A 14676-nucleotide genomic window follows, 5' to 3' on the forward strand; every position below is an offset into this window, starting at 1 on the left:
CCTGGAGACGGAGGAAATTAAACAGCTGTCCACCTTGCCTGGTCTCTCAGAGGACCCTTCTGTTGTGGGGTTGCTGAGGGTTGAAGAACAACAGGTACCAATTGCTACCACAACAGTGCACCGGCGACAATATGGCACCAACCGAGACTCCCTGCTTCCCATCCATAAGCTGATTCGTCGACTGGAGACCCAAGGAGTGATCAGCAAGACTCACTCACTCTTTAACAGTCCCATATGGCCAGTGCAAAAGTCCAATGGAGAGTGGAGACTAACAGTAGACTACCGTGGCCTGAATGAAGTCACGCCGCCACTGAGTGCTGCCGTGCCGGACATGCTAGAATTGTAAAACGAACGGGAGTCAAAGGCAGCCAAGTGGTACGCCACAAATGATATCGCTAATGCATTCTTCTCAATCCCTTTGGCAGCAGAGTGCAGGCCACAGTTTGCTTTCACTTGGAGGGGCGTCCAGTACACCTGGAACCGACTGCCCCAGGGGTGGAAACACAGCCCTACCATTTGCCATGGACTGATCCACACCGCACTGGAACAGGGTGAGGCTCCAGAACACCTGCAATACATTGATGACATCATTGTATGGGGCAACACAGCAGAAGAAGTTTTTGAGAAAGGGGAGAGAATAGTCCAAATCCTTCTGAAGGCCGGTTTTGCCATAAAACAAAGTAAGGTCAAGGGACCTGCACAGGAGATCCAGTTTTTAGGAATAATTTGGCAGGACGGACGTCGTCAGATCCCAACAGATGTGATCAACAATATAACAGCCATGTCCCCACCAACTAGCAAAAAGGAAACACAAGCTTCCTTAGGCATTGTGGGTTTTTGGAGAATACATATTCCAGATTACAGCCTGATTGTAAGCCCTCTCTATCACGTGACCAGGAAGAAGAATGACTTCAAATGGGGCCCTGAGCAACAACAAGCCTTTGAATAAATTAAACAGGAGACAGTTCAGGCAGTAGCCCTTGGGCCAGTCCGGGCAGGACAAGATGTGAAGAATGTGCTCTACACTGCAGCCGGGGAGAATGGCCCCACCTGGAGCCTCTGGCAGAAAGCACCAGGGGAGACTCGAGGTTGACCCTTAGGGTTCTGGAGTCGGGGATACGGAGGATCCGAGGCCCGCTACACTCCAACTGAGAAGGAGATACTGGCAGCACATGAAGGGATTCGAGCTGCTTCGGAAGTGGTTGGTACTGAAGCACAGCTCCTCCTGGCACCCCGACTGCCGGTGCTGGGCTGGATGTTCAAAGGGAGGGTCCCCTCTACACATCATGCAACCGATGCTACGTGGAGTAAGTGGGTCGCACTGATCACACAACGGGCCCGAAAAGGAAACCTCAGTCGCCCAGGACTCTTGGAGGTGATCACGAACTGGCCAGAAGGCAAAGATTTCGGAATATCCCCAGAGGAGGAGGTGACACGTGCTGAAGAGGCCCCACTGTATAACAAACTACCAGAAAATGAGAACCAATATGCCCTGTTCACTGATGGGTCCTGTCGCCTTGTGGGAAAGCATCGGAGGTGGAAGGCTGCGGTATGGAGTCCTATACGCCAAGTCGCAGAAACTGCTGAAGGAGAAGGTGAGTCGAGCCAGTTTGCAGAGGTGAAGGCCATCCAGCTGGCCTTGGACATTGCTGAACGAGAAAAATGGCCAGTACTTTATCTCTATACTGACTCATGGATGGTGGCAAATGCCCTGTGGGGGTGGTTGCAGCAGTGGAAGCAGAACAACTGGCAGCGCAGAGGTAAACCCATCTGGGCTGCCGCATTTTGGCAAGATATTGCTGCCCAAGTAGAGAATCTGGCTGTAAAAGTACGTCATGTAGATGCTCACGTACCCAAGAGTCGGGCCCCTGAAGAACACCAAAACCACCAGCAGGTGGACCAGGCTGCTAAGATTGAAGTGGCTCAGGTGGATCTGGACTGGCAACAGAAGGGTGAATTATTTGTAGCTCTGTGGGCCCATGACACTTCAGGCCACCAGGGAAGAGATACAACATACAGATGAGCTCGTGACTGAGGGGTGGACTTGACCATGGACGCTATTGCACAGGTTATCCATGAATGTGAAACGTGCGCTACAATCAAGCAAGCCAAGCGAGTAAAGCCTCTTTGGTATGGGGGACGATGGTTGAAGGATAAATATGGGGAGGCCTGGCAGATTGATTATATCACACTCCCACAAACCCAACAAGGCAAGCGCTATGTGCTCACCATGGTGGAAGCAACCACCGGATGGCTGGAGACATACCCTGTGCCCCATGCCACTGCCCGGAACACCATCCTGGCCTTGAGAAGCAAGTCCTGTGGCGACATGGCACCCCAGAAAGAATTGAGTCAGACAAAGGGACTCATTTCCAAAACACCCTCATAGACACCTGGGCCAAAGAGCATGGCATTGAGTGGGTCTATCACATCCCCTACCATGCACCAGCCTCTGGGAAAATTGAACAATACAGCAGGCTGCTAAAGACTGTGCTGAGAGCAATAGGTGGTGGGACATTCAAGCATTGGGATACACATTTAGCAAAGGCCACCTGGTTAGTCAACAGCAGGGGATCTGCCAATCGAGCTGGCCCTGCCCAGTCAAGACCCTTACGTACTGTAGATGGAGATAAAGTCCCTATCGTGCACATAAGAAATATCCTGGGGAAGACAGTCTGGGTTGCTCCTGCCTCTGGCAAGGGAAAACCCATCCATGGGATTGCTTTTGCTCAAGGACCTGGGTACACTTGGTGGGTGATGCGAAAGGATGGGTGTCGGAGTGATTTAAAGGGTCGGAGTGGGAGTGCATTCCCAGAGTCATGACGCATCCCAATATGGGCTTAGCCATTCTCCAAAATACAATACAGAGCTTAACTTAATACTTCTAATACATATCTTAACCTACTAAACCTATTTTACAAAGCTTAACTTACTAAACTAAACCTATCTTACAAAGATTAAACCTATCTTAACACTTCTAATACAGAGATACAAACTTAACACTTCTAATACAGAGACCTTTCCTGTTCTCCCTTACCTTGTTACCTTCAAAAATACATTGTCAAAAATACATTGAAACATTTCAGGTTGAAGCTTCTGTGACTAAGACGCCCACTGTCCCATAACTGATGTATAAAGTTCATATAACTTCCCTGCGGCGGCTCACCTAGGTGGGTCTCAGAGTAATTCTGGAGCTACAGTGATGATACACATCAACTCTACATCAGATAATACATGCCAGCACTCATTACTAACCCTCACATATAAAAGCACAGCAATACTGGAGCCTTTCCTCTTTCAGTCCCATCTGGGTCACCATTTGTGGTGTAAGATAGCACAGACCCCCTGGAGCCTCTATCATAACAAGGCAGTCCCACAGTCTCTCTCACCATTGCCTCAGCCTTCTGTCTCTCTCCATTGCTCCACTCCTCCATCTCTCTCCATAGCTTCTCATCACTGTCACTCTCCGTTGCCTCCCTTGAATCTTCCTTCCGGCAACTATCACATGTCTGCTTACAATTCCCTTCACCTGTTTTGGCTCTTGAATCAGCTGGTACTCATTGGCTCTTGAATCAGCTGGTACTCATTAGGCCACACCTCAGGGTAACCGCAAGCAGCATTCCTCACTGAGAGCTTTTTCATTTTGATGTTTACAGCCTCCCCACAGAAGGGACAACCAAGTCAGGTGTTCAGGTCTTATCTCTCCACAGATGGGGAGGTCCGGTGTGTACCTCAAGGGGACTTGATTTTGGGTGAAAATAGCCAATGAACTGAATTTTGATGTCAACTGTTACATGATATTGTATATCATTATTTCTATGGTTGCTATCAATGGTATAGCAGTGAAAATCACCCAGATTAATGAAGAATGAACTAACTCCGATGAAACCGAGCAAAGTGCAACGATGATAGAACTGGACGAGCGCAGCAGTACTGAAATGAGAACTTGCTTCAGGATGCAACAGCCCAACACCACACACCATCTCTTCGGCCCTGAAAGACTGTTATGACAGATGGAGCCCAAAGTCATGGACTAAATGAACTCAGTGGACATTTTAGAGGGATGGCCCATAAACCAAGGGAATGATATCTGTGCATGCATATATATATATGTGTATATCTAAAAAGAAAGATAGTGGTGGTTAATTGAAATGTATTAAAAAAAATGTGAGACCTAAGCACGACGTAAATGGTATAGAATAAGGGGTGGATACTGTCCTGGTTTTGGCTGGGATAGGGTTAAATTTCTTCCTAGTGCTGTGTTTTGGATTTAGTATGAGGAGAATGTTGATAACACACTGATGTTTTCAGTTGTTGCTAAGTGCCCTCCTAGTCCAAGGACAGCTCCCGTGCCTACTGACTGAGCTAGGTACACAAGATGGGAGGGAACATAATCAGGACAGCCAGCCCAGCTGGCTAATGGGGTATTCCATACCATGTGACATCATGCTCAGTATATGAATGGTAGGCATGATCCAGGAAGTACCGATCCCTACTTGGTTATTGGTCAGCGCGGGTGGTGAGCAATTGCATTGTGCATCACTCATTTTGTATATTCTATCATTATTTATTATCATTATTTTCCCTTTTTCTGTTCTATTAAACTGTCTTTATCTCAACCCACGAGTTTTTCTCACTCTTACCCTTCCGATTCTCTCCCCGTCCCGCTGGGGGGGTGGGGGGAGTGAGTGAGCGGCTGCGTGGTATTTGGCTGCCTGCCAGGTTAAACCACGACACTTCCCAAGTAACCGTTACGCGTGACGGAGCCCTGCTATCCTGGAGATGGCTGAACCCCTGCCTGCCAATGGGAAGCAGTGAATGAATTTCTTGGTTTGCTTTGCTTCTGCGCGCGGCTTTTGCTTTCCCTATTAAACTGTCTTTATCTCAACCCATAAGTTTTCTCACTTTTACTCTTCTGATTCTCTCCCCCATCCTGCCACGGTGGAGTGAGCGATTGGCTGTGTGGTGCTTAGTTGCCGTCTGGGGTTAAACCATGACAGCATGTTTGGAGAAAGAACTGTACATAACCATGAAACCAGGGAACTTTACCTATCTGATGTTGTTAACAGCACTGTCTAAAGAATAACAACAAAGCCTTCCATCTATCATGCAGGAGAAGTTTCAGTGCCCCCATTGCCCTGCAAGCTCTCTCCCCTCCTCATCCTTCTTAAGAGGCAGTTAAAGGACTATCTTCCCCCTCTGAGTAACAAAAGCAGTTCATTTTCCATAACTCAGTCACCTTCAGCCAAGCACATCATGTGTGCAGTGATCATGGAACATGGAGCTCAAAACTCCTTTCATATTTGTGGTGGTGCATTCCTGCCCCCCTTTCTCCTGGGCCGCCTGTTGATCTGGGCCACTCGTTGATCTCAGAAATTCCCGTGAAACCTTGGCCTTGGTGTAATGAGTCAGACAGTTGAGCGCCCCTTGACCGTATCAGAAACTCTGCATAGCTGAGGCTGGGAACGTACTCCCACTGCCTGGCCCAGGTGTCATCCCCTGATACCTTTATCTGAGTCGTAGCTCAAGTGGAATGATACCATTCATTACTGAAACCTTGAGAATTTTTAGTAACTACCACCCGAGACAGTGGCCAGGATGGAAATTTATGGATGACTAAAGCCAATCATCTTGCGAACCTATAAACGGTGGTCCTAAGTGAGACCCTTTGAGCTCTCCTGGACCGCAGCGGGCTGCCCCCAGCATCTCCCTCTGAGTGGGACGCCTCTCAGAGCTCGCGAACTCTCAAGTTTGCGATATTTGGAGGACCATTGACGACTACCACGGGACCTGGGCTGAAACACTCCTTGGCCGAAACACTCCTCAAGGCTCAACCCTTCGCCTGTTGAGAAATGCCAAGACATTTGACGTGAATATTTCACTGAACTCGAGGGGAATTTTTAACAGGTATACCTTTTGTACATTAATATATATATTTCTATGTGTGTGTGTTTGTGAACTGATAGTAAGCATAATCTGTAATTAAGTCACTGTCATGATTGTAGTAGATTCTACTAACTTACTTTGTAAATGTTAAATTAGTCAATGATTAAGTGCTGCTGAAATCTTATGATCCACCTTAAAACTGTGAATGAACCTTAGACTGTTGCTAAACACATATAATCCCCCATTAGATATAAACCGTTGACCAAGTCTGAGATTAAGATTGGATCCTGCCACACCTAAGCTCCATCAGGAGTTCAGAGAGCAAGGGGGTCTTCTCTGAACCTCGTGACTCAACGGGAGGGTCTCCCTTACCCTTTTCGTCCTTGGTCTCTGTCCTGGTTTCGGCTGGGATAGAGCTAAATTTCTTCCTAGTGCTGTGTTTTGGATTTAGTATGAGAAGAATGTTGATAACACACTGATGTTTTCAGTTGTTGCTAAGTACCCTGCTAGTCAAGGACTCTTCAGAGGCTGGGAGGGAGCATAGCTGGGACAGCTGGCCCAGCTGGCCAACGGGGTGTTCCATACCATATGATGTCATGCTCAGTATATAAATAGGAGGCGTGGTCCAGGAAGTAGCAATCGCTAGTTGGTTATCGGTCAGCAGGTAGTGAGCAATTGTATTGTGCATCACTTACTTTGTATATTCTATTATTATTATTAGTAGTAGTAGTAGTAGTAGTAGTTGTTCTTTTTCTGTTCTATTAAACTGTATTTATCTCAATCCACAAATTTTACTTTTTTTTTTTGATTCTCCCCCCCATCCCACTGTGGGGGGAGAGTGAGCAAGCGGCTGTGTGGTGTTTAGCTGCCCGCCGGGTTAAACCTCAACAGTCTCTATGTAAATCATTCTAGCCCAATTTTGACTCGATTTTCCTTTATATGTTTCATCCATGTAGTAAGTAATAGAGTGAACCTTGCCATCGAACTCTGTTAAGTCACGCTTTTATAAATTACTATTAAAATCACTTTCTGTTAATACCTTTGACGGTGATTCTTTAAGTGGCCTCTAAACCACTCATTCACTGCAATATTAAGGCCAAATATTAGCAATCTTTTCTCCTGCAAGGCTAGGCTGTAATTCAGCTCACGATTTCTTTGTGAAACTACCAATTTATGAACAATGATGTGAAGCATCCAATTCTGAAACATACCCTAAAATTTTCAAAAATGAAGCAAGACTAGTCTATCATACTGTGGGCAAAGACCCACCTGAAAAAGGATGATTGCTGCTTTTAAGTAGACAAATTCTGATGGCAAAAAGAAGTCAAACCCTTCTATGTACAACCAGACAGATGATTGTACCAAAAGGATTACCCAGACCTGACTATTGAAATATACATTTCATGATCTGGCAAGTAGGATTTTTGCAAAAGCAGAAAGGAATAAAGAAATTCTAAGTAAAAGTTTCTGTCCATTTATATAGAAATACAGGGTATCATAATCATGTCACAGTGTTGTTCTACATTCAATGCTGAACACCATTCATTTCTAAGTGTGGCTTCTCATGGTCAAACCCCTTGCAATTCTGTCTCTAGACCCTGCACAGACTATTCCCAAGCTATAGCTCTCAGAGTTACATGACCTGTGGATTCAAACATAGCTTCACCTTGGCTTTCCATGCACACACACACACGGTCCTGCTAACTAGTCAGGCTGTTTCTAACATGGGCTCAAAAGCAAGGAGACTTGAGTAATTAAGCAAGGAGACTTGAGTAATTATTTTTCTGAAGTGCTTGGTGGACATACACATATTAAGGCACTACTGAGGACTTTGACAAAGGCATGTAAATGAAGGGAGGAGTTGTGAAAAGTCCGGCATAGTCCCACAGCAACCTTATACGAATGAATATGCTTCATAAAGGGAAACATAGGCCTTATCCTTAAGAGCACAAGTAAATGATGGTGAAGACTTGGTATGCCTGCCAATAAACAACATAGCTTCCAAAGTGGTGCCTGCAGTTTGTGACTTTCCATGCCACAGAAACGCCTGTTTTTAAAAAAAAAAAACATCTCAAGGGAGAGCGAGGTTTCACAAGGTAATTAAGCAGGTACTACACGGCTGCTAAGGGGCCACGTCTCTCCCAATTTAGTGAGCTGAGTGAGGGACAGCCCAGCATCAGACCCAGTACAAGGAAAGCAGATGGAGTGAATGGTCGGGCAGAGAGGCAGGGGAAGCAGGACCACTCCTTTGGCAGCAGCTATCCATTAAATTGGAGCCTCTCTCACTATAAATATTGATAGTGCTGCTTATTCTCCACAAACATAGGCTCAACAGACAGATTTTGTCTTGTTTTGTAAGCCAGCCCAATTTACTCACCTCTGCCATGTAGAACTGGACAAAAAAATTGAATAATGCAGATTAACACCATGTTCTGAAATATGTAAAAACAAAGTTATTAAGAACAGATCTATGGCACACTGATAAATGCATACCTGACAATTAGATATATTTCCCTGCAACAAAATGTTATTGATATGTTCAGCAACTGTAAATAACTGTCCCTCAGTATCCAATTAAAAACATTGAATTCTGTAGTTGTCAAAAATAAATAAGATACAACAGTTGAGAACCTGCAAACACATCCTAAACAGCATTTGCTGTCTAAGTTTTCAGCTATACAGCCACTCCCAAAACTATTCAGTCCTTAAAATGTACTAATTTATAATTATTTTTATATTATTTTTAATTGCAATCATTGAAATCTTGCTCCCTCTAGTGGTTGATGTTGATGTTTATTACCTTCCTCTACTGACTTCACACAGGATTTTCACTGTGGGATGTACAGTGTAAAAATAAGTTGAATAAATCACTGAAAGGAAGTGTTTTGTGGGTGTACAATGTATAGCTGCCAAATTTCTGAGTTTACTTCGAACTGTTTATAAATACACGTAAACATTATTGCTCTAACTAGTTCTAAAGTAACTTGCAAAATTCAAATTAACCTCCCACTGCTCTGGTATATTATAGCTCATTTAATATAAACACATTTAGGAAAAGCAATGGTCACAGCATCTCTTCCAATTTCTGCAAGGTTCTAAATAGATGCACAATATTAATTGGAAGTTAAATATATTGTGTAGCCATCTGCATCAAGCATCTAAATTTGCATCAGGCAACACTATTTTTAAACCAACTTTTTGCTATCTGTAGTGGAGTTAGCCAACCACACTAACAACTATGCTACCTATTGATTAGCTTCTCCTTCTGAGCTAATTTAGCAAACAGGCAGACTAATGAGAAAGTATAAAAGAGCTATTTCCAATTTTTATCACTGAATTTACATTTATCTTGGCAAGTAGAGAAAGCATTATTACAGTTCAGAAGTGCTACTTTATGTGGTAAGCAAGTCCAGCAAGGGAGAGAAAACAGAAAACGTCTGATAAAAATTTCATCATTTTCCAGGTACCGTGGTTGCTTGGACCTTGACTTCATTATCACAAATGCCAGGGGTGGGGGGGGAAATACTGTATTACTTATCTAGTATTAACCCGTACTGCTTTGTTTTTCTTCAAGTGCCTTTTTGCCAGCACTTAGCAGCATCCTAAGAGGGTCACGCCATTTTTTCAAATCAATAACTAACCATTTTTGTGGTTGCAGTACATGAAGGTAGATGTGTTGTCCAACTGATATGTAAAGAGCAGTAATGAAGTTTTCCATGTTTTTGGGCATTCATGTGAAGCAATCATACACTTAAGAGACTTATTTCATTGCACTGGCTCAGACCACTTTACATACATAGACCTTCTCCCATCCTCACACATCCAGCCATATTTTACCATCCATCTTTTAAAATCAACAGCCATAGCCTATATGGCAAATGGCATTATCTTTAAGGCTAAAGGTGAAATTCCTAAATAATTTCTTAAGAAAATGTGGATGCAATCATTCTTCTAAAACAGTATGTACTTAGCTATTATGATACATTCTGCATCACAGCTGCAGCCAACTAAGTCATATTTTGTGAGAAAAAATCTTAATTGTAGAAAAACTCTTTTTTTTTTAAACAGGAGGGTTTTTTTTTAAAAAACTGTAAACTTAAAATTGTGTTCTTTAAAGTTTAAAACCAAATAATTCTGGTAGACTGTGTAAACATTACATATAGCATATAATCTTTCTATACCTTTTTAAGATGAAAATATTCATATCAGACTTTTTTACTAGAGAAAACATATTGTTTAAAATAGAGTTCCAAATACATCTGTAAAAAAACAACAACTGTTCAGCATTTGTAAGTTTGGGGGGGGGGGGGGGTGTGTGTTTTGTTTTAATAACTTGTTAACATACGGAAAAGAAAATCCCAAACCCACTACCTTCAGAGGGAAGGGCAGTTAAGTGGAACATTTTGTTATGCCACCACAACATTCTGGTTTGGAGAATTCCAAACAAAATACTCCTACAAGAAGAATACTGCTCCTTATACAGAGCCATTTCCTTATGTTCAGCTCTGCCCCTGGCCACCCCACTTCCGTAACTCACCAGAGTAACGGACTTAAGGGATTCTCTGTGCAAAAGTCAAATGAACTAGGGAAAGAAATCAAGCACAATTCTTGTTCAATAGCATTCAGCTCTGATAGGTTTGGGAAAGGTGTTGTTATGAGTTGTAACTTTTCTCATTTTTAAAACACCTTTTGGGGCGGGGGGGGAGGTTTAACGGAGGTCAGCACAGTGAAGCACTCAAGCCTGTCAATCAAAGTCTAAATAGATCGATTTCAGTGATATTGAATTTAAAAGCAGTTATTCAGTATAAATGCTGTCTTCAGTAAGACAGAAAACTTCATCAGCTGTAATACTTACACACTGAATGTCCTAAACTAATCACCTGATCAGCACAAGACTGATGGCTACAGATCCATTATAGGTCTCTGTCAGAGCAAGGAAATTAAATGCTACTCCTCAGCATTGGCAAGTACTGTGTTCATTTCAGGTATTTTAAACACACAATTTATTTTCAAATCCTGATTTAAATCATAGTGAATAAAAATCAGGTGCTAAGAATTCAGAGCTTTGCAGTATATATACACCCAAGTAGCTGCATTTCCTGAGCTTTTCCCTGTGCTCATCTGCTTTCATGCTTCAGCTGATCTGTGTGATGGATCTGCTGTCAGCAGAACGGTGTGAGATGGAGCACCCCATGCAGCGCAAGCCAGCAAATTGGAACTTGGGGACATAGGAAGTTAAAAGGGGAAACATTATGCTTAAAGAATATTATGTGGACTACCCATTAACATTAGCCTTGGTATTTCAAGCAATGAGCACACAGCACTGCAAGTTGATAACATCCTTAAATCTCTTTACACTTAACCCTTAATGCTCTCCTACTCAAAAGACTAAATAATAATAGTTCTATTCCAGCACACACCCCACAGTTTTAATCTGAATTTCTAAATAACCCTAATTACACTCAAATAAGAAAGACTCAGACCTTCCCAGCTATGTGAAAGTGCCCAGTTGAAATGATTACTGGCATACCTCAACAGCTCATATTCTTAGGTCTCTGCTGTTTTCTGAACAGTTAACTACCCTGTCCTGTGGAGAAGAATTAAGAGGTGGCCTAATGAGTACCAGCTGATTCAAGAGCAGAAACAGGTGAAGGGAATTGTGAGCAGACATGTGATCGTTGCTGGAAGGAAGATATAAGAGAGGCAATGGAGAGAGATAAGAGAGAGGTGCAATGAATGGAGAGAGGTGGGAGGGTTGTTCTGTTATGATAAAGGCTGTGCATGTGTGCTACAACAGATGGCACCTGAACAGGGACTGAAAGAAGAAAACCTGAAGAAAGGAAATAGAAATATCCAGTGGTGAGCCCCGCTGAACTGCAAAAGCTGTTGAAAAGAAACAGGAAAAAAGCCATTGAAAGGAAATGGGATAGAAGCTGTTGAAAAGAAACAGGAAAAAAAGCTGTTGAAAGGAAATGGATACAGAGGTGAGCAGCCGTAGGGAAGTTATATGAACTTTTTACATTAGTCATGGGGCAGCTGGCATCTCAGTAAAAGAACTGCAATGAGGAAAACTTTGCAATTAGAAGTTCTAGAAGGAATATTGTGTGTATGCAGCTCTGCAGAAGTTGTGTCCTGCAGAGCAGGTGTTGCAAAATGTGACTGATTCAGCAATTCTGGAGGGAAAATCAAAAGATAAGAAAGATTCATTTGAACTTGCACCAATGGCAGATGAAGCTATACAGCGACAGAGGCTAAAGATGAACTTGTTCTAGTGAATGTAATGGCAGCAATTCTGGAGGGAAAATCAAAAGATAAGAAAGATTCATTTGAACTTGTGCCAATGGTGGATGAAGTTTTGCAGTGACAGAGGCTAAAGACACTTTTTTGGTCTTCCATTGTGAAACCAGCACCATTTGTTCCTGCCCCCCCCCCGAAGATCTGTTGCAGGGATTCGTACCCACACGCATATCAGTGATGTTCTAGAGGAAAGTGAACTGTGTGATGGAGAATAGGAAATTTGGCAATTGAGAACAAAAAAGGGGGAGATGTGGAGAAGAATTCTGGAATTGGGAGTTTCGGATAGGACTTTAGCAATGCTACAAAATCATAAACAAAAAAGGGGGAGATGTGGAGAAGAATTAAGAGGTGGCCTATGAGTACCAGCTGATTCAAGAACAGAAACAGGTGAAGGGAATTGTGAGCATGTGATCATTGCTGGAAGGAAGATATAAGAGAGGCAATGGAGAGAGACAAGGGAGAGAGGTGCAATGAATGGAGAGAGATGGTGGGGCTGCTCTGTTATGATAAAGGCTGTGCATGTATGCTACAACACTGTCCCTCAGATGGTGCTGCAGCTGAATAATCCGAACTGTACATGCAAATGATATGGCTGCCGGAATAGAGCATCACTGGAAGTAGTAGAATTAACTACATAGAGGATAATTTTTCAGAAACAAAATGGAAACCAAGCATCTAGAAGTATGAGAGAGAAAGATTATTTTAGTTAGTTATGCTTGTCAAAAAGTGAAAGAAAACCCTCAAAATGAAGGACAAAATACTAAAAATGATCTCATGGCTAAAGTTCCTCAGGGTCTAAGACCTGGTGTTATCTAGTCATTTAATCTCTGTGCTTCAGTTCTCCATCTGTAACGCAAAGATAATAATGTCTTCCTACTTCTTGGGAGCACAGTGAAGATAATTCCAGAAACATTTGTATTAAATGCTCAGATACTAAAAAAGGAGGAAAGAAAAGGAGTAGACAATAGCAGGGAGATCTTCTTCAGGCTGACCGCTGTATGGATTCAGAGGTACTGAATCATTTCTACAATCCCTTCCTTCCTACAGGCAAAGACTGTACAAACAGAAGTTGAACAGGACTCAGATGAGTTAAGAAACAGTCTTAAATTTCTCTCTCATGCATATCAGGGAGAATTACGTGACAAGTCACAGACTTCCATCTTCCAACCCTAAAGACAGGCAGACACATTTCATTTCAGCTTTGTAGGACCGAGAGTGCACGTCAACGTTCTGTAACATACAAACTACAGTCGGCACCTCAATTATCACCAACACCCTGTCAAACCCACGTAAAACAAGGAGTGCAGTATCAGTATGAGCTGTGCTAGCTTTTTATACCTCCAGCATCCTGGAAAATTCTATCAGTCATAGTGGAAATGAGGGAATTAACTGCTCAGCTTTCAAATAGCAGTTCAAACTGCTGTCTAATAGTCCTAATTTCACTGATATTGGACAACCTGATTATTCCATTCATGTAACTGCAGAGGATGTTTGTTTATGGGAAATCAATATCCTGATACAAAAGGGACTTAAAATATTTATCACTGCAAATATACATTCTTCATATGCCAGCAATAGGGGAAAAAAAAAAAAAGCCAAGCCAACCTCAAAACTCCCTTACCATTCAAACAGCCTCTCCTTTGACCATCTCCAGTCATGTCTGGACAGGGCTTACCATGAATTTTAATGAGCCTGAACTATATATGTAAAATTATCTGTTTGTTTCTCTTAAATCAGCATACTCATTTATCTCTGTATTTTGAATTTTTTTTTGTAGAGGGATTGGTTCTTTCAGAACTTACACAACACTTCATTTCTGCAAAATTTACAAGAAACCATGTTTAATATTGACAAAGGATTATCCCAACATATTCCACCAAAGGTATAGCCTATTCTCTATCCTGCTCTTCCTCAACACCCATGCTTGCACACTTCTACATATGCACAAGAGGAGAATATTTCATCAGTCCAGTGGCAGACAGCGTGTTGAGAGCCTAAATGTTCTCCTGGCAAAGAAACCGTAGTATGGAGGTGAAGGAGGAACATACCAGATTGCTCATAATGAAAGAGACTGGCTTCGGTTGATAGTTATCTACACCAGCACATGTCACAATCCCCTTCTCTCAGGCACTACAGCTATTTTTAGAGATATTTCCAGGTTTTATCAGCCTGAGAGGTCACAGAGCATTAACTATCTTCCCAAACTCAACTGCATGTTTTCCAGTGTACTTGCCAACAGAACTACAGCACTCTGAGACTACAACTTCTCAAATATGACAAGAACTACTTCCAGACTGTTGTTGCTGTACTTTGGAGTCCCACAGACATGTCTTTTACAGTCTTTTTGTTGTGTGAAAATTTTAGGCACATTTCTGGTCACTGTTTACTTCTCTATCAAATTGCAAATTTGCCTTCCTGGCTAAGCAGCAACATGTCATCTCCCATCCGAGAACCCCTCTTGGAGCAATCCCTCTCTCAACTCTTCAAGGTACA

At 42.7% G+C, this 14676-nt stretch overlaps 2 long non-coding RNA genes and 1 other non-coding gene across 3 annotated transcripts in view; all 3 read right to left on the bottom strand.

The window, feature by feature from the left end:
• LOC142074891 (uncharacterized) overlaps positions 1 to 14676 on the bottom strand; it is a 350231-nt gene that overhangs the window by 242190 nt on the left and 93365 nt on the right. The gene's annotated exons all lie outside the window — the stretch shown is intronic.
• Positions 3172 to 3256, bottom strand: LOC142075142 (small nucleolar RNA SNORD45). Its single transcript, XR_012670800.1, has one exon. It is a non-coding gene; the product is annotated as a small nucleolar RNA SNORD45 (small nucleolar RNA).
• The window catches only part of LOC142074892 (uncharacterized), a 33351-nt gene continuing 24323 nt past the window's right edge, over positions 5649 to 14676 (bottom strand). The window contains exons 2-3 of the long non-coding RNA XR_012670738.1: positions 8264 to 8318; positions 5649 to 5842 (exon numbers count right to left, since the gene is read on the bottom strand). This is a non-coding gene — a long non-coding RNA (uncharacterized LOC142074892). The remainder of the gene's footprint in view (positions 5843 to 8263; positions 8319 to 14676) is intronic.

This window comes from Calonectris borealis, chromosome W, assembly GCF_964195595.1.
Source record: "Calonectris borealis chromosome W, bCalBor7.hap1.2, whole genome shotgun sequence".
NCBI classification, from domain to species: domain Eukaryota; kingdom Metazoa; phylum Chordata; class Aves; order Procellariiformes; family Procellariidae; genus Calonectris; species Calonectris borealis.